The following is a 22,811-nucleotide window of genomic DNA, read 5'->3' as shown; positions in this document are numbered from 1 at the left end:
TGGCTCAGATTTGGCACGACAGGAACATATCATTCCAGGCTGATAGTCCTCTGTCAGAAATGATAGACGAAGCTTTGCCAGTGCCAGAGAGTCTTTCTCGCGAAGGAGAAATTTTTTTTTTAAATCTTCGTCAGAAGATCCCGAGACAAAACCCAACCGCAAAACGTTATTATGACGATCAATTGTACTGTGCAGCTGCTATTAGATTTTTAAATTTACTTCCTGTGCTCCTTCATATTTAAGAAACTAACAGCCGATCGGTTGAGATTAATATACGAGCCGAAGCCGGTTGTAGCAATAAATTCATTTTAATGCAATTGGAACTATTTCTAATCAAATTATTTGTATTTTCACTGGCACAGACTAGAATAATTCACTGACATTAGAGAGCCATTAGTTTCAAATTCACTTTAAAGTATTGTTTACGTAAAATTCTATGCGAAGCGATGCTCCTATATAAAAAACAGATACATCTTACCTAAAAGATAGGTAAGAATCTGAAATACATATTGCTAGAACCATGAGTGTAATTCATGAGAATGGAGCCCCATTTTGGAAACTGATGAAACATCGAAACCCTTGTCCAATACACTGACGTGACGAAAGTCATGAGATAATGATATGCACGTATACAAATGAAGGTAGCTTCACGCTCACGAGGTAAATGTAAATGTCGGGTGACTAGGGCCTCCCGTGGGGTAGGCCGTTCGCCGGGTGCAACTCTTTCGATCTGACGCCACTTTGGCGACTTGAGCGTCGATGTGGATGAAATGATGACAGTTAGAACAACACAAAACCCAGCCCTGAGCCGAGAAAATCTCCGACCCAGCCGGGAATCGAACCCGGACCTTTAGGATTGACATTCTGTCGTGCTGACCACTCAGCTACCGGAGCCGGACGTTCACAAGATATAAAGATACAGTACATTGGTGAAGCTGTCATTTTTACTCAGGTGATTCACGTGGAATGGTTTCAGACGTTATTGTGGCCGCTCGATGAGAATTAACAGACTTTGAAAGCGGAGTGGTAGTTGGAGCTGGATGCTTGTAACTTTCTGTTTCGGAAATCATTAGTGGATTCATGGAGTCAAAAGAGGGCCAAGAATACCAAGTTTGGGGTATTAACTTTCGCCTCGGACAATAAAGTATCCTATGGACTTCAATTAACGCCCAACAGCAGCAACGCTTATGTAAAGTTGTCAGTGCTAACAGACAAGCAACATGGCGTGAAATAACAGCAGAAATCAATGTTGCACTACGACGAACGTATCCGTCAGGACAGTGCTGCGAAATGTGATATTAATGGACTATAGCAGCAGATCGACCGACGCGAGTGCCCTTGCTAACACACTGTTTGGCCTGTATCGCCTCTCCTGGGGTCCTGACCATATCGGATGGACACTAGACGGCTGGAAAATTATAGACTGGTTAGATGAGTCGCGACTGCAGGTGGTGAGAGCACATGGTCGCACAGACGCCAATGAAGCAATACATCCAATCTGCGAACAAGGCACTGTGCAAGCCAGCGGTGGCTCCATGACGGTGTTGGCTGTATTTACATGGATTGTGCTGGGTCCTCTGGTTCAACTGAGCTGATCATTTATTGGAAAGAGTTCGATGCGGCCACTTGGAGACCATCTGCAGCCATTTATCCACGATGTAATTGTTATGGATAACGATGAGCTTCGTCGCCAGACCATAGTATTTTGCGATAGGGCAGCACTTTCTCAATTACGGAAGGTTATCGGGACAGTTTAATAAGTCACTTCAGCAAAATACTAACACGAATTCATTACAGACGAATGGAAAAACTGGTAGAAGCGGACCTCGAGGAAGATCAGTTTGGATTCCGTAGATATATTGGAACACGTGAGGCAATACTGACCTTACGACTCACCATAGAAAATATATTAAGGAAAGGCAAACCTACGTTCCTAGTATTTGTAGACTTAGAGAAAGCTTTTCACATTCTTGACTTGAATACTCTCTTTCAAATTCTAAAGGCGGCAGGGGTAAAATACAGGGAGCGAAAGCCTATTTACAAATTGTACAGAAACCACATGGCAGTTATAAGAGTCGAGGGGCATGAGAGGGAAGGGAGTGAGACAGGGTTGTAGCCTCTCCTCGATGTTATTCAAGCTTTATATTGAGCAAGCAGTAAAGGAAACAAAAGAAGAATATGGAGTAGGTATTAAAATCCATGCAGAAGGAAAAAAAAAACTTCTAAGATTCGCCGATGACATTGTAAGTCTGTCAGAGACAGCAAAGGACTTGGAAGAGCAGTTGAACGGAATGGACAGTGTCTTGAAAGGAGGATATAAGATGAACATCAACAAAAGCAAAACGAGGATAATGGAATGTAGTCGAATTAAGTCTGGTGATGCTGAAGGAATTAGATTAGGAAATGAGACACTTAAAGTAGTAAAGGAGTTTTGATATTTGGGGAGCAAAATAACTGATGGTGGTCGTCTCTGAAGAATAAAAATTTGTTAACATCGAGTATAGATTTAAATGTCAGGAAGTCGTTTCTGAAAGTATTTGTATGGAGTGTAGCCATGTATGGAAGTAAAACGAGGACAAGAAGAGAATAGAAGCTTTCGAAATGTGGTGCTACAGAAGCATACTGAAGATTAGATAGGTAGATACATAACTAATGAGGAGGTATTGAATAGGATTGGGGAGGAGTTTGTGGCACAACTTGACTGGTTGGACATGTTCTGAGGCATCAAGGGATCACCAATTTAGTATTGGAGGGCAGCGTGGAGGATAAGAATCGTAGAGGGAGGCCAAGAGATGAATGCACTAAGCAGATTCAGAAGGATGTAGGTAGTAGTAGATACTGGGAGATGAAGAAGCTTGCACAGGATGGAGTAGCATGGAGAGCTCCATCAAGCGTCTCAGGGCTGAAGACCACAAGAACATCGGGACTGGATAGCTCACTATTTCCGCAGGGAACTTCCAACGACTTGATGAGTCCGTACCGCGCCTATTGGGTGGTATCGTACGAAATTTATCACCTGACTATCGTAAATGGTATAACACTGTATTTCTCCGGAAAATTGTGATTATCCAATATTATTTATAGCCCCACTGCCGCACTTAGATTAATAATGTATTAATCCAACGAGTTTGTGGCTGATCATCGTAATTGGCGTAATTGGTATAACAATGTATATACCCAGGAAATTACGGTTGTCTAACATTAGTCCCTGCGTAATGTAGTATGATTTTAATATTCCGGCTGCGAGTACCAGCGATGATGCGCTACCGAATATCATGGTGCCACTGTTGTTCAAACTTCTCAATCTGAAAGTGTTTTCCTGAAAATCTTACGGCGACTGTGAATATTTTAGCTGCCACAGGAGACGGAGTCTTCACCACGAGTTGTAGCAGTTTTCTCCGACTTTGCGTGGCGTTGTCTGAAAACCTGGGCAACGGAAACCTTACACCGCCAACTCGTCCTGTATCTAATCCGTTCTCTTCTTACAGCAGCCACGAAGAAAACAAGCAGTTCGCATTGCTACAATTAATGAACCTTTACAATAAGATAACTGTTAAATTCGGAAATTGTTCGAAATAAAAAATCACACAATAATAGTTACGAGATTCTCCGTATTTTAAAATATTCCGATTATTTCAGTATGTAATATTTTTCTCTGTTATCTGGGGAACATAAATCAAAAGTACTCAGTGAACTGCATTTATGCTGAGAAATTTGAGGCTGTGCCATTCCAGGGAAATGATGTGCAGCGTACGGAATAATTACGCAGCTGCTGCTTTTCTGCGTGATTTCTTAGTGTGGAACTGTTGTTAATGGTCATTATATCCTCAGTCTATTATTAGATATGTACTTCTGTACCACAGTGGTTGTGATACGAATGCAGTATTGTGTTATTCATATACATGTTAAGTTTCTTTGAATGGACTTAAATTTGGGAACAAATAATTAAATAATTCCATTGCCTTTAAAGATGCTGTGAGTAACAGAGAGAGAGAGAGAGATGGAGAAAGAGAGAGAGAGAGAGAGAGAGAGAGAGAGAGAGAGAATATAATGGGATAATTTTTCACTACAGATCCTAAACATATCTTAAATTTTCTACTATAACAACAAATATGTGAATGTCCAACAGCCTTACAATATTGAAAGAGCACATTGTTTATTAGGAGATGCTTTCAGACTTGAGTCTAGTTTGCCACACTTCTGCTTACTTTTAATTAGGTCTTATTGCCTGGACTAGCTGAAATGTGTGAATATGTACTAAACATGAAGGCAAAAAATTAACAATCATTTATATATTCACACAAAATGTCAATCTGAGATTACTACGTTATTAATCACTTCTCTTTGCATACAATACGATTTCCTTCAAACCTAAGTGTGTGCTGCTATTAGATTGTTGATTTCTAGAAAAATGTTTATCTAGTGCCAAAAATTGTCCAAACAATTGAATTACATTATTAATTATAGCCAGTCATGCCTGTAGCAGCACTTTAAAAAATATTATAAATGGTTGTATGTGGAATTAGAAAAGTGCACTCCTGGAAATTGAAATAAGAACACCGTGAATTCATTGTCCCAGGAATGGGAAACTTTATTGACACATTCCTGGGGTCAGATACATCACACGATCACACTGACAGAACCACAGGCACATAGACACAGGCAACAGAGCATGCACAATGTCGGCACTACTACAGTGTATATCCACCTTTCGCAGCACTCCCATGGAGACGATCGTAGAGATGCTGGATGTAGTCCTGTGGAACGGCTTGCCATGCCATTTCCACCTGGCGCCTCAGTTGGACCAGCGTTCGTGCTGGACGTGCAGACCGCGTGAGACGACGCTTCATCCAGTCCCAAACATGCTCAATGGGGGACAGATCCGGAGATCTTGCTGGCCAGGGTAGTTGACTTACACCTTCTAGAGCACGTTGGGTGGCACGGGATACATGGGGACGTGCATTGTCCTGTTGGAACAGCAAGTTCCCTTGCCGGTCTAGGAATGGTAGAACGATGGGTTCGATGACGGTTCGGATGTACCGTGCACTATTCAGTGTCCCCTCGACGATCACCAGAGGTGTACGGCCACGACCACATCAAGAATCATGCTGAATTGTGCATAGGAATCATACACATGCGTTAACGGTTTCATTGAGGAATCAACAATTTGAAGCAGTTTTAGAGTTGGCTTTCCTTCACCCGTTTCACATTCTTCAAATTTTTTTCCCGCGATATCCTTTACAAGCCTGTTTTATATATTTTCGTAAGAGGTTTTCAGCCTGTCACGGGATCTTGTTGTCACACCTGAAATTAAATAAATGTTGTAGATTGCAGCACCAAGAATTGATTCTGATATTATTATATCAACTTATAACTACAATAAAAAATTTAAGATCCATATATGGTTGTTGTTTACATCTCAGTTGATAAAGAAATGTGGCATAGGCCTACCTGAAGAAAGCTTCCGTTAGTCATATAATATTTAGGTAACAGTAGCACGGCACTGGATTTTAAATGTAAAAAAAAAAAAAAAACAAGACCATTCCTACCGTAAATGTACATAGCCTTGCCACGTATTTCATTGGTACGCCAATAACACATTCCAATTTAAAGCTTAAAGCTAGAGTGTAGCGAGGCAGACTTCAGCCATCGTATACAGCATCCTATGCTTAAGATGAACCCAAAAAGTAGGTTACTTTATGGTTAAACTTGCCAGGAGGAGAATTACATCGTGCCTCCGCAATTGATCAGACTGCCTGTTTCTTTTTTAAACTGCAGCTGTCAGATTTTTGCTTTCAAGAACGGATGCGTTTTCCCCCAACAGTTCAAGTACATCTGTCTAGTGCTTCGAGAAATTAGGCGTTCTTCTTTTATTTTCCATTATTCGCCAAACAAACGAACAGATTAGTAAGAGGTAGCGAGGTACATATAAACATTTTCTACTTTGTAGAACGAAAAACCAGTCCTAGTACCAAATTTTTACTTTTTGTTCATTTGTTGACTAATTCGTGCCGGGACTCATTTTCAAATCATCCTACTGAGCAGAAAATCAAATTCACACTCACTGAAAAGACAACTCTGTGGTTTAATGTTTCTTTTTACTTGGCACGTATTATTAAAAGATTGTTTTATCTTCACGTAATTTGTAAAGTTTGATATTGTAAGGTTTTTATGCTTGTAAATGGTCGGACATTATGAAGGTTTTTAATCCTCTATTGTTTTGTTTTGTTTTAATACTGATGTTGCTGTTCTCATTTTATGATTTTTACGTGCCAACATGGCATAAAACAATCTAATGAGAGCCGTAGTTGATGCTGCTTTGTTTTACTCTTCAGTGCTTTTAAAGAATCGACCGTTTTTGGTAACGGTTTTAAAAAGCAATTATTTTATAGTTGACTTGTGCAGTTTCACATTTAATGATTTATACGTGTCAAAATGACATACAACTTTGTAATATACGTCGTATTTGGCTCTGCTGTGTGTTACTGGTCAGTGATTTTAAGTATTTGACTGTTTCTGGAAAAGATCTTAAAAAGTATTAATTCTATTGTCTACTTGTACAGTAACTGTTTGAATTGTTATATTCTTAAAGGTTAGAGAACATTTCAATAAACAAAAAAGGTTTCCTCATCCTGAGATTGCGCTCCCATCCCGACGTTTCCTTACGACGGCGGAAGGAGTAAACTGCCAATTATCTGTATGCACTCTAAATATTCAATGCACATTTTTGAAATCTTCGGAAATTCCGTTTTCGACTATATTATATAAGATTCAAACGACATGTTTCGTGTATTTGGCAAATTCTTAAAAATTTGGCAATAACTGAAACATATACGAGAGTAAATTTGGTTTTATGCCCTGTAGGACCATTTGAAAATCGATCTCGGCCCGAAACTAATCAGCGGATGAATAAAAAGTAAAATTTAACAACCTTTACTGGTTTCTCGTTCTGCTGATTAGCAGAATTTGCTAAGCCCAGCTAGAAAGTTTATTTTCTACTTATTGACGGAAAAGAGAACATCTGACAAAGAAGTCACTCACCAGCGATTGTCTGTGCAATTTCATGTCTGTTAACATCGTTGCACCTCCAGGGCACGTTTCATTGCATTATACGGAGTTTACAGAGGTCAAATGCGCTGTTGGATGACGACGATTTGCTGACCGGTGATTAACGTTGGTGCACCAAAGAGACATTTTAAACGCTGTTTTCTGTTAGCCGTGATTACGGGACCTTGGTTATCTTGCTTTGTGACCGGCGTTTCTGCACTCGGCCATTACGCGGATTTTTTTTTAATGAAACAACCAAGAGATTTAGTACGTCAGTCTAAAGAAAGTCTATTTGGTAAATAGTTTTCCACAGTATCACTCTAGGAAACAAAAAATTATTTTTTTTGCACGAAAAGGACGACATGATATGCGAAAAGACACCTACACTCAGGCAAAGTTTTGTTACAATAAAAGTACATACGAACTTTGGACTCACAAAAAACTGGAATTTGAAGTGCTAATTCCTGAGTTTTCGACCAATCAATATCGTGACCTTGAGTGCTATTTGTGTAGATGGTTGTTCAAATATAGTCGCGCCCCTGAGATTTAGGTTTCGAGTGGTTTCTCTAAATCATTTAAGCGTAATCCTGGGAAAAAAAGATTCGATCATTTTCTTTCCCCAGCCGACCACCTGCCTGTAATGACCTTGTCCTGAGTGGGAGATTTTGGTACACGTAATCTGATTTCACACTCTGTCTTACATCGGTACAGAACATGTTAAGGTTTTCACGATTGGTAAATGTTTCCTGTGTCACACTTCAGGTCTGGAATCTACGAGCCGGAGAAATAAGGGAAAAAAAGTGCTTTGCCTGAATTCGTGACTACGTCGCAGAGCGATTGTACATACATCCAAAAAAGATTTGCATCACCTCAGTTCCGAGAGTTCCGGAACCTGTTCAGAAAATTGGAATAGAGATGAGCATAAACTTAATTTCCGCCCTTTTTATTGCTCATGAAAACCACACATTGCATGTTGTACAACCATACAGCGAGACCTTCAGAGGTGTTGGTTCAGACTCCTGTACACACCAGAGTAACACGTCCTCTTGCATTGCTGCATGCCTGTATTCGCCTTGGCATACTATCCACAAGTTCATCAAGGCACTGTTGGTCCAGATTGTCCCACCCCTCAACGGCGATTCGGAGTAGATCCCTCAGAGTGGTTGGTGGGTCACGTCAGCCCTTTTCAATATATCCCTGGCATGTTCGATACGGTTCATGTCTGGAGAACATTCTGGCCACTCTACTCGAGTGATGTCGTTATCCTGAAGGAAGTCATTCACAAGATGTGAACGATGTGGGCGCGAACTGTCGTCCATGAAGACGAATGCCTCGCCAATATGGTGCCGATATAGTTGCACTATCGGTCGGAGGATGGCATTCACGTATCGTACAGCCGTTATAGTGCCTTACATGACCACCAACGGCGTACGTCGGTCCCACGTAAAGCCACCCCGAAAAACAGCAGCAAACATCCACCTTGCTGCACTCGGTGGACAGTGTGTCTAAGGCGTTCAGCCTGACCGGGTTGCCTCCAAACACGTATCCGAAGGTTGTGTGGTTGAAGGCATATGCGACACTCATCGGTGAAGAAAACGTGATGCCAGTCCTGTGCGGTCCATTCGGCATACTGTTGAGCTCATCTGTGCAACGCTGCATGGTGTCGTGGTTGCAAAGATGGACCTCGCCATGGACGTCGGGAGTGAAGTGGCGCATCATGCAGCCTATTGCGCAGAGTTTGAGTCGTAAAACGACGTCCTGTAGCTGCACGAAAAGCATTGTTCAATATGGTGACGTTGCTGTCAGCCCCCCCCCCCCCCCCAGCCATAAATCATAGGTAGCGGTCATCCACTGCAATAGTAGCCCTTGGGTGGCCTGAGCGAGGCATATAATCTACAGTTCCTGTTTCTCTGTACCTCCTCCATGTCCGAACAACATCGCTTTGGTTCACTCTGACACCTGGACACTTCCCTTGTTGAGAGGCCTTCCTGGCTCAAAGTAGCAATTGGGACGCGATCGAACCGCGGTATTGACTGTCTAGGCGTGGTTGAACTACAGACAACACGAGCCGTGTACCTCCTTCGTGGTGGAATAAGTGGAACCGACCGCCTGCCGGACCCCCTCCGTCTAATAGGCGCTGCTCGTGCATGGTTGTTTACATCTTTGGACGTGTTTAGTGACATCTCCGAACAGTCAAAGGGATACAATATCCACAGTTAACGTCTATCTTCAGGAGTTCTGGGAACCGGGGAGATGCAAATTTTTTTGTGTATTTTTAACTAAAACATAACAGTTTCACGCTGCACAGCAGTAGCATTTTCCCCTTTCATGAGTATATGTGACTGTCGCTAAAACAGCTTCATTGTCTTGCTTTCTGTTCCAATAGTAATAAGAACAGAAATTGCTCATGGTGGGTACAATGATTTGGTGAAAATATTGAATAATAGGAAACAGTTGTGGAAGCCACACACTATATTGCCCCCAAGTCATGGGCTTACGCCCAATTAATCCTCTGTCTGATATTTATTAGTCGTACCGTGTCACTTCTCGTATCCACTGGTTATGGGGTGCACTATTACCAATGCAAATGACTGCTCAGAATGGCATAATGATAATTCTTAAATGCGAATGTATCTCAGCGCAGACACGTAATATCACCCTAGGGTAATTCTCTGCTCTGGGTGGGGACACAGACAACAAGGTGACCAGTGCATGAGGAAAGACTGCGCGCCCTGTAATCTATCCTTCCGCCTGACGTGACAGGCGCCGCTCTGGTAGAGCCGCTCACACACGTCACGTGGGAAGCATAGCTGTAGGCGCTCGTTTACACGCCACTGATTACTGCCTTGACGGGCATTCTCGCATTACTAACGAACTGTTTGTCGTGGCGTGTTAGCGCACTAGTGTGTTTTGACCTTGAACTTTGTCCTTAAAAGCAGACCAAGCCTGTGTCCGTGGATGCGGGCGTAATTTGCGATTCTCCGGCAAAAAAGTCTTGCAGAAGTTTTTAACGTTGTCGCATTTAATTTGGAGTATAGCTTTTGTTTAACTATCAAATCCAATAACCGTAAAATTCGAAGTTACGTAAATCGCTAATACAAAATGCAATTTTTTGGCGGCAGCGTTATAAGAAAAACTGGGACCAAAACAATGAAACTATCTCTCTTTGATTTCTCGTAGTTAACTTGCATGACAGACAAGAATTATTACCAGTACTATCACTTTATTTTCCAGATTTCTGACAATAGCTACGGCCCACTGTTTGATTACAAAATGATGCTAGTGTGTTTTTTATTTGACCGCGAACAGAGATAATGCTTTCCCTTCCGAAATCATTATCGAGAAATATTAACGGACTTCGTAAAACAAATATGATTGGAGGCTCTAGCGAATGTAACAACTAAATTATAATCACACACTAAATAGAGCGTACAGAGATTGCGAACCAACCACAAGTTGCCGTATTAAAGTGTTTCACTTTTACTCTCGTGAATCTTTTTTACTATACTTTTCATTGAAAGATGACTAATAACGTAGTCTATACACAAAAAATACATTTTTAAATTTTTTAAATGTGAAACAGCTTTCACGGCCCTTTAATGAATTAATACAGCACAGCGACAGTCTCACGTCAGCAATGATAACGGAAACAATAACATTAGAGAACAAGAGATCTTTCCACACCAGTACACGATCATATACACTGATGCCTTCGTGAATTTTTTATCTAGTTAACGCATTAAATATTATTTCACTGAAACGTAGTAGACGCCGTTATTTAATAATTATTAGCTCTGTTATGGGAGTTAACTGTTTGAGACACAAAGTCTCATACGAAAGTAGTATGACTGAAGCTGTCTCTGTGGACAATTATCAGGTATTTTACGCTAAAGGTAGTTACCAGCACACCAGGATTAGTCCGTATAAGTGTGCTTTCGTTCATTCCGCTGCCCGAAGCTTTTCTAATAGAAACCTGGCCAAATTAAGATATTCGTGATTTTTCTCAAGCCACAGTCTCCAGAGGTGGAAAACTATTCCATGTTATAATTATGTTTGTTAAGGATTAACAAGCCTTTGGGGCTAGCAATGATAGTTCAGTACGAAATAATAATTTAATTGAGAAGTTATTAAGTTTCGCCAAGTGGCATGTTGCTTTATGAGGGAGACCTTTCTGTTAAGTGTAACCGTTCCTTCGAGCGAGGTAGCAGAAAATTGGTTCTGGCCGTTAGAAGCAGCTAATCACCCGACCAAAAGCTGTGCAGATTAGCAGCTAGCTTCGCTATGAAAAGTAGGTCTCTCAGAGCAGTCGTCCGTTCTCTCCGAAAATCAGAGTTTTAAATAATCGCCACAGAAGGGCACTGTCTCTCTGGCACTCGAGTTTTTCGGCTGTCGAGATGGGTTTCCCATCAGTTTTTAGGCGGTATACTGAGACTGTGTACTCGTACGTGCATTCTACAGACAGCAGAAGATCAGATTGCCTGTTACTGGGAGAATCAGTAAATGATTTTGCTGCTCGCTAGTTGCGACAATAAGATCACCTGGAATTACGACGATAACTCGTAATTACGATAAAGTCCGGACCACCCATGTCTGTGCATCGCCATTAATGTTATCTGGCACGTTATACTACCTTGTCATTAGTCAGTATCTCTCTCGCTCGCCCTCAATTACGTGATTTATTTCTTCATTTTGTGCATGTCCTCTGATTACTTTGTGTATGGTTTTTCTAGACTGAGCCAGCTTTGTTTGCTGCTCAAGTAACACCTGTCTCGTATTCAGATACTTTTTCCTCCTATTTCAGTGACTTTTTACCTTGTTCACTCGCTTTAGCTTCATTATTTTTTTATTTGTGTGCCTTTTATCAAAATATACATACTTGATTCTATAATCGACTTTTACTGAAGTAGAGTTGCCCTAGCCCCTTCCGTCTTTCAGCTGTCACCACACCTCATCTACTCCATTGTGACTGTGAAACCAATGTTGTGCAACATGTATTCAGTCTCAGGACAGTATGGTGGTGGGTGCTGGTAATCTGATTCCGCCGCTTCACAACCAATCCACTGATATTCATAGTAATAATTATAGAACAGCTGTAGTATTACGATTTTCGTCTATTTATATCAATTTATAATACATACGATTGACAGTAATGATATTATTTCTTTTGTGTTACTATTATTACCGTTTCTGAACGTCATCCCACTATGTTGGCTGGAATGACCAGCGTCGTGTAGGGATAGTGATGTTGTCGATATCTGCAATGGCTCAAGAAGGCAGCATGCTCATCACGCAGTTTTTCTGTGCAGTCGGATGTAAAGCCTGTTTCCGTCGTGGTGACAGCTGTTTTATTCCTGAGCTGTTTATATTCCTGTCACTTACACAAGTACCGAACTCTGCCAGAAAGCGACATAAAAGCTGTTCTTGAACACACCAGCATTTGAAAATTTTGCTGCATTATGACTCATGTTTTTCTTACACAAACATATGTAATGTGCAGCATAATCTCTTATATACACTTTACTTAGAAGTACACACAAAAGATTATCGTATTGAAAACTGCAGCACGTTAAGGCGATTTAATACACTACCACGAAGATGACGTGCTACAAAAGCGAAATTTAACCGACAAGAAGAAGATGCTGTGATATGCAAATGATTATCTTTTCAGAGCATTCACACAGTGGCGATACCTACAAAGTGCTGACATGAGGAAAGTTTCCAACCGATTTCTCATATACAAACAGCAGTTGACCGGCATTGCCAGGTGAAACATTGTTGTGATGACCCGTGTAAGTAGAAGAAATGCGTACCATCACGTTTCCGACTTTGATAAAGGCCGGATTGTAGCCTATCGCGATTGCGGTTTATCGTATCGTGACACTGCTACTCGCGTTGGTCGAGATCCAATGACTGTTGGCAGAATATGGAATCGGTGGGTTCACGAGGGTAATTCGGAACGCCGTGCTGGATCCCAACGGCCTCATATCACTAGCAGACGAGATGACAGGCATTTTACCCGCATGGCTGTAACGGATCGTGCAGCCACGTCTCGATTGCTGAGTCAACAACTGGGGGCGTTTGCAAGACAACGACGATCTGCACGAACACTTCGACGACGTTTGCAGCAGCACGGACTATCATCTCGGAGACCATGGCTGCGGTTACTCTTGACGCTGCATCACCGACAGGAGCGCCTGCGATGGTGTAGTCAACGACGAACCTGGGTGCACGAATTACAAAACGTCATTTTTTCGGATGATCCAGGTTCTGTTTACTGCATCATGATGGTCGCATCCGTGTTTGGCGATATCGCGGTGAACGCACATTGGATGCGTGTATTCGCCATCGCCATACTGGCGTACCACCCTGCGTCATGGTATGGGATGCCATTGGCTACACGTCTCGGTCACCTCTTGTTCGCATTGAGAGCACTTTGAACAGTGGACGTTACATTTCAGATGTGTTACGACCCGTGGATCTACCCTTCATTAGATTCCTGCGAAACCCTACAATTCAGCAGGATAATGCACGACCGCATGTTGTAGGTCCTGTGCAGGCCTTTCTGGATACAGAAAACGCCCGACTGCTGCCCTGGCCAGCACATTCTTGAGGTCTCTCACCAATTAAAAACCTGGTCAATGGTGGCTCGTCACAATTCGCCAGTCACTACTCTTGATGAACTGTGGTATCGTGTTGAAACTGCATGGGCAGCTGTACATGTACACGCCATCCAAGCTCTGTTTGACTCAATGTCCAGGCGTATCGAGGCTGTTATTACGGCCAGAGGTGTTGGTTCTGGGTACTGATTTCTCAGGAACTATGCACCCTAATTGCGTGAAAATGTAATCACATCAGCCTAGCGGAGATATGGGCTGCAAATGGGGAAATCCATTGAGATAAGCGACTTTGACAAACGGTAAGCTATTATTACGCCGAGCCTATGAAAGAGTATCTTGGAAACGGAGAAGCTAGTCGAATTTTCATTTGCTATTATCACCTGCGTCTCCGGGAAGTAGTAGAAGGTGAGTGAAACCACAACTAGGCGCTAAATGGTAGGACGTCCACGACTTTTCATAGAAGATGGGCTTCAGAGGCTTGCCTGATCTGTAAAGTAGTATAGATGGCGATGTGCCGAAAGGACACAGTGCTGGTGCTGGCTGTAGTGTTTTGGGGACCGCCGCTCATCGTACATTGTTGCACATGAAGCTCCGCAGCGGAGTACTTCCAAGTGTTCACCTGTTAACCCTATGACACCGCCAGCCATGATTTCAGTGGGCACAGGACCATCGGGATTCGATAATCAATGGAAAGGTGTCGGCTCTTCTGGTGAATCACATTTTTGGTACACTAGGTCGCTGGTCGTCTCCACAAATGCCGCCATCGAGGTGGACGTCAGACCGTAAAGCGCAGTGCGCCACTGTTGCAGGCTTCAGGGAGCAGTATTATACTATCGGAGACATTCTCCTGCGCTTGCATGGGACCTGGGGTAGTAATCGAAGAGGCTGACAGATGCCAACCACCTGCGTCTCTTCGCGCTTGATACCTCCCCTAACTGTAGTGCCACCTTTCAGCAGTACAACTATCCACGTCTGTGAACCAGAGCTATACTGCAGGAGTTTGAGGAACATTATAGAGAACTCACGCTGCTGTCTCGACGACCAAATTCTCCTAATGAAAATGTTATGGAATGCATGGTCGATATCTGGCGCCATCACCGAGTACGCAAGTCAGAGGGCCGTTATTTACGCGTAGACATCTAACGCCATATATCTTCACAAACCTAACAACAAACTGTCAGATCCCTGATAGAATCAGTGATGTATTTCGTTCCAGAAACGGACAAACAAGCTATTAAGCAGGTGGTCATAATGTTTTGGCTCAACATACTTGAGAAACCAGCCTTTGACTGCATGTAAGACTTGCCTAGCTTTCATTTGGTTTCCCAGTTATGTTAAAAGTTTCCAGCACTAAAGCCACAATCGCTAGCATACAGTCTGAGCTCCAACCTGCCTACCGAACAGACAATTAGCTTACAACATTTCAGTGTCCGAGCATGCAGGTGAGACTCACATATGTGACTGAGAAAACGGACATAGGGATGTGGTGGGAGTACCATAGCTCTTACGGATGCAATAATGTATCTACATCTCATTTTTCGAGAAGCTGTGCATGAGCTCCGTCATTTCTCTTTTCGTTTCATTATCGAAGGGAGGTGGTGAGAACGTCAACCGCTTAGAGCACGGAGGATAAAAAATACGTTTCTTTCTCCTTTATCATTTCGTTATCCACTTCGCTCCATATTTAGGCACACCGATGCATGATAGAGAGCATGAAAGAACTGCTCAACTGTCCGTGTATTTTGTAGGAGCATACCTCAGCTTCAGTTATGTGTTCACTCCGCTAGCATTACTATTGGGCGATAACGTAACTCTACAAGGTAGCAAAATTAGCGCTGCTCAGTATTTGCCACAATTTCGTCTTGATCAGCATCACTGTACAGTATGGGTGAAAGAGCGTGAACATTCTCAAAATGCTTTAGAAGATATCCAACAAAAACGAAATTCTTCCATGTCGTGAAGGAAGAGCGTCAAACAGAAGAACTGCAGTACAATCTTAAGAAAAGTCTCTTACCTTATAATAATTTTGGCCTACCATTAAGTATAAGGGCAACGGCCTTGCCGCAGTGGATACACCGGTTCCCGTGAGATCACCGACGTTAAGCGCTGTCGGGCGTAGTCGGCACTTGGATGGGTGACCATCCTGGCCGCCATGCGCTGTTGCCATTTTCCGGGGTGCTCTCAGCCTCGTCATGCCAATTGAGGAGCTACTCGACCGAATAGTAGCGGCTTCGGTCAAGAATACCATCAAAACGACCGGGAGAGCGGTGAGTCGTCCCCACGCCCCTCCTATCCCCATCCTCCCCTGAGGATGACACGGCAGTCGGATGGTCCCGGTAGGCCATTCGTGGCCTGAAGACGGAGTGGTACCATTAAGTATAAAGAACAATTCAATAATCACGGAGTAACCTATATTAGCAATAAAAGAGTTGGTTTTTTTTCGTAATTCATACGCGGAAGGTATAAACAGGTCACAAGTGTTCAAGTAAAAATTCTTTGTTGTTTAAACGATTCTAGTTATGCACGAAGCTCACTTCACTTACACCTCATCTGACGAATTCCAGCCTTCAAGTTGCACTACGACTACGTGCTCTGATGAGTTATATACTGCCTGCCGTAGTAATTATGATGCTCACAATCGGAAAGAAGGGATTCTAAGTAATCATATAAAAATACCAGTTACAGCAATCTTATTTATTAACTCAGCTGTACTACATCTCTGTGATTTCTATCGTAGAATCTCAGTGTAGTCTTGTTAAAAATTGTAAATTATTTATAGACGTTCTCAAATGCATTCGTGTTATGTAGTTGTCAATAAGCGGAGTGAAAGAAGGGCGTTAAGGAGCTGACCATTGCTACCCGTCGAGAAGATCTCTTTCAAAACGTTCCCATGCAACTGCCGAATCAGACAGATGTGTCAGACACCGGCAGTATAACAACCGTATCAGACAATGACGATGGTCACAAAAAGCGGCACATCTTGAATTGGCTATTGCTGAGTAAGAAAACTATTTACTCCCTTTCATTGACCTACTTATGCCCAACTAGACGCATTAAAATTTTTCCACTAAAATTGTTTTCGAATCAGAAAAGGCTTAATTCTCAGGCACATAGTTTGTTATTGGATTTACTACATATCCGAAAGTCTATCGATCACACTTGTCAATTAATCGCGACAGATTGTAACCTCCCTCTTACTAATCGGCCTATCCTGCTTGCTATATAAAATACGACCGTTGATCGCGTGTATGCCTAAGGGATTTATTTTCTAATTGTATAAGGGTGTCTTTCCCGAAGAAGTGATCCCGATAAGTAGAGGGAAAGTGTACAACTGAGTCTTCTGATGGAAAGTCTACTAAAAATAAAAGAAATTAAACCAAACAGGGCTATAATTTGGAAAATGAAAGTTATTTTGTGCATTCACTCACGAACAACACTGGACAGAAAGGGATAACACTGATCATGGATCCAAAAGTTACACTAATTAACACCGAGCGAGGTGTCGCAGTGGTTAGCACACTGGACTCGCATTCGGGAGGACGACGGTTCAATCCCGTCTCCGACCATCCTGATTTAGGTTTCCGTGATTTCCCCAAATCGTTTCAGGCAAATGCCGGGATGGTTCCTTTGAAAGGGCACGGCCGATTTCCTTCCCAATCCTTCCCTAACCCGAGCTTGCGCTCCATCTCTAATGACCACGTTGTCGACGGGACGTTAAACACTAACCACCGCCACCACTAATTAACAAAAGGAAGTAATTATCGGTCGCCAGCCCGCTAGGGCAATTTACATCCAAAATCCTGTACAAGATGATGGGAAAGAACAACATGTATTATTGAGCACTTACGTGGCAACTAGAGGTTGCCACCGTTTTTTGCACTAATTTTAAGTCAGTATGTAATGTTAAAGAAAACTGAGAAGTCACTCTTACGTTATGTTTGGCATTAAATTTTGAAAAAGGCAATCGAGTAATGATTTGAAAATATGCAATTAAACTGTATGTTAGTGCTGAACTTCGTTACGTGAACAATGACTTTCAGTGACCTCAGCATAACGTCATCAAAGAAATTTAGAAAAAAGAGCAAACACTTTTTACTTTGCCGTTACTTATTTTGCAAATTGAATTTCATATTATTGTCTGAACAAATTAGACATTTTTACTGACTTGAACAAAATTAAATACTAGAATACGTACCAAACCAAACAGCCATGTGCTCCAAGCTATATGTAAAATAAATAAAACTTCCGCACTCTTAATTTGTGCAACTCTTTAGATTTGGATTCTCAAACTTAAAAAATGAAATTGCTTTACTTTACTCATTTACTGAAGCCTCTCTTGTGCAACAGTTAATTGAAAGTAGACTGAGGCTAAAATTCTTAAAAGAGAAATTATTCATTGATAAACTGGCTGCAACTATTCAGTTTGTTTCTTATGACACTCAGTTAGCATATTAGGAAAAAAGGAACAAGGATCCTGCTTAGTAACAATGTCTGGGGGCAATGAGAACACAGTCGCTCTGAATTTAAATTATTTTATGTAAATAAATCTTAGCAAACAAATTACATTCTGTTGTGCTGCTGTGTTAGCCGTTAATACTTTATACCAATGAACAGTCATACTTCAGTGCTGCGCATACGACGAAATTCGGAGCCGACGACGAAACTGCATTGCTGGAACTGCTGCTGTTTTTGAAGACGGTAGCATATTGTGGAGCCATGGCTAATCATAGGAACAATTGGCACATCCTCTTCCGCCGGTTCACTGTCTGTACTCCTGCTCTAGACATCTGGCCGGCGCGCGTACATGATGCCGCCGAAAATGGTACTCTCTACTGAGAGAGTGTTTACACCACACTTCCAGCATACTACAAGCGCTGGAACCCATCTCTTCTCTCTCCGCGCGCTCTGCGCCTCAACTTCCTACCCAAATATTTTATAACGCACAAGCACTGCTATAATCGTTGCTAGTCCGTGCAAATAACAATTCCTTTGGCTTTTTCCCAGAGCTTATAAGTTTCACAGTAAAACACAGGTAAATACAATGAAACGTCAACAGATTTCTACCTAAATGTGCACTTACAGTGGGTAATGCCCTTACTTATTAAATGAAAGCATTTAAATTACAAATATTTACATACATTTCAGAAAAAAATTATATATTGGTAGCAGGTGCCATGCAGCCTGCATTTTCGTTGTTACAAGATTCTTCACCATGTGTAAGAAAGACCAAATTGCTAATTTTACGTTGGCACTAAATGTAATCGCGACGCCTTCAGCATGTACCACCGTTCGTAGCTGTGATGTTAGCTCCCTAGAAGGCAGTAGCTGCATGAAGAATACGAACGCTCTATATCTCCTACTTAGAAGGCATACAATATGAACACTTCAGTGGACAGATATTAATAGTTCAAAGAAAGACATACTTAGTCCCGCTGACGCAGTAGGCTCGTTATGCTATGTGAAAAGACAGAAAAAGTGACCTTTCGAGGTGAATCTCTGCCATCTGTAACGTATAACTGTTGCGTATACCTTGGACAGAGCAGTGATTGGGTTTGGTTTTGTTTGTGTAGGTGAGGTATTGTTTTTTAAATACATTCATTTACGACATAAATATTTTCACAGAAAAAATAACACAACAGGGGTTCAACAATAATAAGAAATCAGTCATATATTGTCCTTAGTTAATCTTTGTGTCGGACAATAACAGAATAATGAAAATAACGCTTTAAGCAACATCATAATTACACCTCCATTTTATTCAGCTTCTCCACGCATAGAGGGAGCACCAAGCAAGAACAACAAAACAGAGAATGGAATATTCATCCACTGTGCCCGTACAACGCTAAAATCCGGCGACCAACTCGATATAGTAAAATAAAAAATAAATGAATAAAATGACAATAGTAATTTGCCGCTGCTTACAACATTGGATAAATCCTCAGCTTAATAATAAATATAATTAAAAAAAAGACATGTGCAACCAAGACTAATGCTTTGGCTGTTCCATACAAATGTAATTATGCATGTATGCATATAGATAATTTAGCTGTAGGTTTTAATGAGTTAGTTTACTAGTACAAAATATGTGACATAAATGGCCGTAAATTTTCACTGCACTGACTTAGAAACGTACGGGATACCAAATTCGTAGTTTTTACTAGTATTTTGAAATTCAGCAACTCAAAAACTTAACAGATATTGGAATAAAGCTTAACGCAAATTATTAGTATATTGTGATATCTATGTGAAAAAATTTCAAACCTGTGAAATAGATAGTGTAGCGCATATTGCTTTTTTCTTATGTACTGATTTACGTGTAATCTTTATTTTACGTGCACTGTATTTCCACATTATTCAAAACAAAAGGTCAAAACATATTTTATTCTTTTAATTCAAAATGGTTCAAATGGCTCTGAGCACTATGGGACTCAACTGCTGTGGTCATTAGTCCCCTAGAACTTAGAACTACTTAAACCTAACTAACCTAAGGACATCACACACATCCATGCCCGAGGCAGGATTCGAACCTGCGACCGTAGCAGTCGCACGGTTCCGGACTGCGCGCCTAGAACAGCGAGACCACCGCAGCCGGCATTTTTTTAATTATACACTTATTGAAACAGTTAACAAGAAATATTTACCGATTTGTTGTTTTTTGCATTTAAAAAAAAGTTTTTATAGTTTAATTTTTTTCTCCTACTAATGTAAGAACGTATAAATGTTCCAGCTTAAAATATTTAATATATTGTTGATTAACTTGGTTCACTCTGTAACGAATCATTATATTATCGTTCACACAACATTTTGGTTTTGTAGCTTTAATACTGGATGAGATACCTAAATGTAAAAAAATGTCAGTTATGGGAAATTGAAACAATATACATGCATGCTATTTTCTTCTCTATGGTAACTTGTCAAAACATTTTAGCTTCATAACCTGGTTGATTCTGAGTGTCCTTTTCATCTTCTCTAGCGTTCTTTCTTTTGTTTGGTATTGTGGCTTCTTTGTCATGCTTTCAGCAGAACTTTTAAGAACTAACATCTCTTCGCTGCTGCTGAACAGTTCCTTCTTTTTTACGGTTTCCAATAACACGCTCGCGTTGATTACAGTAAAATTTACGGCTGCAGCTAAATTTCCTCGTATTTGGCGTTTTACGATGTAAAGTGGTTGAAATACGCCGTCACAACGATACGAAGGCCCTCAAAATATACAAGCAAGCTAGAGTGTTCAACTTGTATCGAGAGAAAAATCGATTACAACAAATCACTTCTCCTAGTGCTATCAATGTGTCTTTCAAGTATATACACAAACGAGTTGCTCTGGAAATAGTGGCGCGAAATTTAAATGACGAGACTTGTAGAGAAGATTTTATGTGACAGTAGAGTGATAGCTAGACATTCACGCGCCGTATCTGCTGCTGAATACGAAAATGATTAGGTAATATACATAAAGCTTATATTTACACAACCAGGAATAATTACAGAATATTATTAAATAAAAGAGTTCAATTTTTTGGCTCTCATGACGACCAAGTCCTTTCAAATTTTTTATACCGCCCGAGGACCATAGACCGCAGTGGTTGACACAAACTATAATTTGATACCCCGCGCCGTTCCTGAGAAAATAAAGTCTAAACAGGTGGCCGTACGTTTTGATTACAGTGAGGTATACACTTAAATATTTTACACCGTCAAAGAAACGTAGATGTTAGTACTGGACAAAACATTTTAATTAGATACCTCTAATTTGGTCCTACGAAGCTAGACGTGTCAATATATAAAAATTAATTAGGCTTTAACCGTTAAGGGTTAAGTTAATTCTAGATTATTAAACTTTTTGCTTCGAATTAAATTTTAAGCGTTTCTACTGTATATACATACAGGGCTTTACAAAAAGGTACGGCCAAACTTTCAGGAAACATTCCTCACACACAAAGAAAGAAAATATGTTATGTGGACATGTGTCCGGAAACGCTTACTTTCCATGTTAGAGCTCATTTTATTACTTCTCTTCAAATCACATTAATCATGGAATGGAAACACACAGCAACAGAACGTACCAGCGTGACTTCAAACACTTCGTTACAGGAAATATTCAAAATGTCCTCCGTTAGCGAGGGTACATGCATCCAACCTCAATCTCATGGAATCCCTGATGCGCTGATGCAGCCCTGGAGAATGGCGTATTGTATCACAGCCGTCCACAATACGAGCACGAAGAGTCTCTACATTTGGTACCGGGGTTGCGCAGACAAGAGCTTTCAAATGCCCCCATAAATGAAAGTCAAGAGGTTGGAGGTCAGGAGAGCGTGGAGGCCATGGAATTGGTCCGCCTCTACCAATCCATCGCTCACCGAATCTGTTGTTGAGAAGCGTATGAACACTTCGACTGAAATGTGCAGGAGCTCCATCGTGTATGGACCACATGTTGTGTCGTACTTGTAAAGGCACATATTCTAGCAGCACAGGTAGAGTGTCCCGTATGAAATCATGATAACGTGCTCCATTGAGCGTAAGTGGAGGAACAAACTAAAATGAGCTCTAAAATGGAAATTAAGCGCTTCCGGACACATGTCCACATAACATTTTCTCTTTATTTGTGTGTGAGGAATGTTTCCTGAAAGTTTGGCCGTACCTTTTTGTAACACCCTGTATAAAAGTCAGTGGTTGACCCAACTCACATCATTGCAGAAGTGATTCGGGACTCGAAGAAGGTTAGGAACCGCTGATATACAGTAACTAGGTGACTCATTTAAGTGATCCACATTGCAAGCCACAGATTAATATAAACCCGACATAAGATATTGCAAATGCGAAATGCTGGTACATCGTTAACCGGTGTAACCACCACAACGTTTAATACAAGCGTGAAAACGTGCACGCATTGCGTTGTATAGGTGCCATGATTGTTGTACTTGGTTAGTCTATACAGGGACGGTTAATGCTGTTAGTGGATTGCGCTGTAGTTGTCGTCCTATGATATTCGATATGTACTCCACTGGAGACAGATCTGGTGATCGGGCAGGCCAAGTCAACATGTGGACACTTTGTACAGCAAGTTGGGCTACAGCAGCGGTACGTGGGCGAGCGTTATCCTGTTGGAAAACACCCCTTGGAATTCTATTCATGAATAGTAGCATAACAAGT

General features: G+C 41.4%; 1 pseudogene; it reads left to right on the top strand.

Annotated features, from left to right (window-relative positions):
* Positions 1-15,712: 15,712 nt before the first annotated feature.
* LOC126268458 (5S ribosomal RNA) lies at positions 15,713-15,830 on the top strand (annotated as a pseudogene).
* The last annotated feature ends 6,981 nt before the right edge of the window (positions 15,831-22,811 follow it).

This window comes from Schistocerca gregaria, chromosome 4 (genome assembly GCF_023897955.1).
Source record: "Schistocerca gregaria isolate iqSchGreg1 chromosome 4, iqSchGreg1.2, whole genome shotgun sequence".
Taxonomy (NCBI): Eukaryota; Metazoa; Arthropoda; class Insecta; order Orthoptera; family Acrididae; genus Schistocerca; species Schistocerca gregaria.
Note: the sequence above shows the minus strand (reverse complement) of the source record. Positions and strands in the feature narration are given on the sequence as shown.